Source organism: Chiloscyllium punctatum, chromosome 18 (genome assembly GCF_047496795.1).
Source record: "Chiloscyllium punctatum isolate Juve2018m chromosome 18, sChiPun1.3, whole genome shotgun sequence".
In the NCBI taxonomy this organism is placed as follows: Eukaryota; Metazoa; Chordata; class Chondrichthyes; order Orectolobiformes; family Hemiscylliidae; genus Chiloscyllium; species Chiloscyllium punctatum.
Window position 1 is genome coordinate 53,394,940 of NC_092756.1, and position 1,656 is coordinate 53,396,595.

Sequence of the window (1,656 nt, forward strand, 5' to 3'; positions counted from 1 at the left end):
TCTCACCCTCACGTACAGCGTGAAATTGCTGTAAAACAAAAGGAATGGAATGAGTGAGAACCCACAGAAACACAAAGGCAGCGTGTGTACCTGAGCTGAATGAACCTGGCATGAGGAAAACGTGACGACAATCAAAGCTAGTTAGAGTCACACAATCCCTTAGGCACACAAACAGGCTATTCGGTCCATCGAGTCGGCAATGACCTGCTGTCTCACTCTACCCTCATAACCCCACATTAACCATGGCTAACCCAACCCACCTAAATTGTACACGACAGACCATGTTAACATGGCTAATAGAGCAAACCTGCATATCTGTGGGAGGGTCACAGATTACATCCAAATGCTCGGAATTGTGGATGAAGGCTCACAAATACTTTTGTCTAATGCAAATGCTGTATTTTTCAAAATACAATCTGGAGGGCACTGCAACCAGAAAGATTTCCAATTATCTCTCGAGGAAGAGAATTCAAAACTCGAGCCACTAACCCAGGGGGTGCAGTGTAAGTTACAGAGATCTGGGAACCATCAGAAATGTAACAGGTTGTGTGTATGGTGGGGGTGAGACAAGGACAAAAAGACAGTCTGTCACACGGGGGAAGGCAGGAGAGATTAAATAGCAGAAATGGTAGTCCCTCAAGGCCCCGGGGAATAGAGTTACGGCTGGGAAAGATACAAGGAAACATGGTGTGCAGCTGTCAAAGATATACATTGAGAAAATAGATTATAATAACGTAGAGGGCAGAGTTCACAGTCTGGTATTTTTGCTCTCATTGGTGAGTACAGAACGCCGTAAAGCTGGGGTAGTTCTCTGATAGCGAACACATACAGGATAGGCCAAGTGGCCTCGATTTGTGCTATAACTCTGATAATTTTATTGTGACATTTGGAATTCAGGTCAGATGAGGTTTAACTTCTTAAATTGGACTGGGGTTTAATATTCTGGAGAAATGTCAAATAAATCGCATTGATCCCATTCTGCAGACTTTAGTCCATAGCCCTGCATGTTCCAGCATCTCAGTTACATCCATATCCTTTTATTCTAATGTGATGCATGTTACTGCCTCTATCAGCCCATCAGTGTTTTCCTGCTCCCCACCATCTCTGAGGGAAATGAATTCTCCCTTCCTCTTTTTTTTCTGAGAATTAACTTCAATCTAAAACCTTCAGTTCCTGACAGCTCTGTTAATGAATGGCTGTTTCCTTTCCACTTTACCTGGATTCCTCAGCATTTTATTACTTCAATTAAATCTCAGCACATCTTCCTTGTATACACTCCCCACCCCCAGCCTATCCAATCTTTCGTCAGAGCAGAATTTGTCCAATCTGAGTAACAATCTGATCAATCTCATCTGTACCCTCTCTGGTCAGAACACAACAACCCTGGAATGTGGGGACTAGGAGTGAGTACAGGACTTTAGCCGTGGTCAGACTAGTGTTCCTGACATTTCCAGTGTCACCTCTGTGTTCTTGTGGTTGTCGCTGACACAAGAAGTATCCTGGTTTTCCCGCATGGAAATGCATGTGCACTCCATGGGACTGGGATTCCCTGCCATGTGTTTATTGTTAACTAATCCTAAATTAACTTCAGATTTAAACAAGATTATCAGCTACCCACCAATCAGCTTCTTTCATTATACTCAAGTCACCTTACTT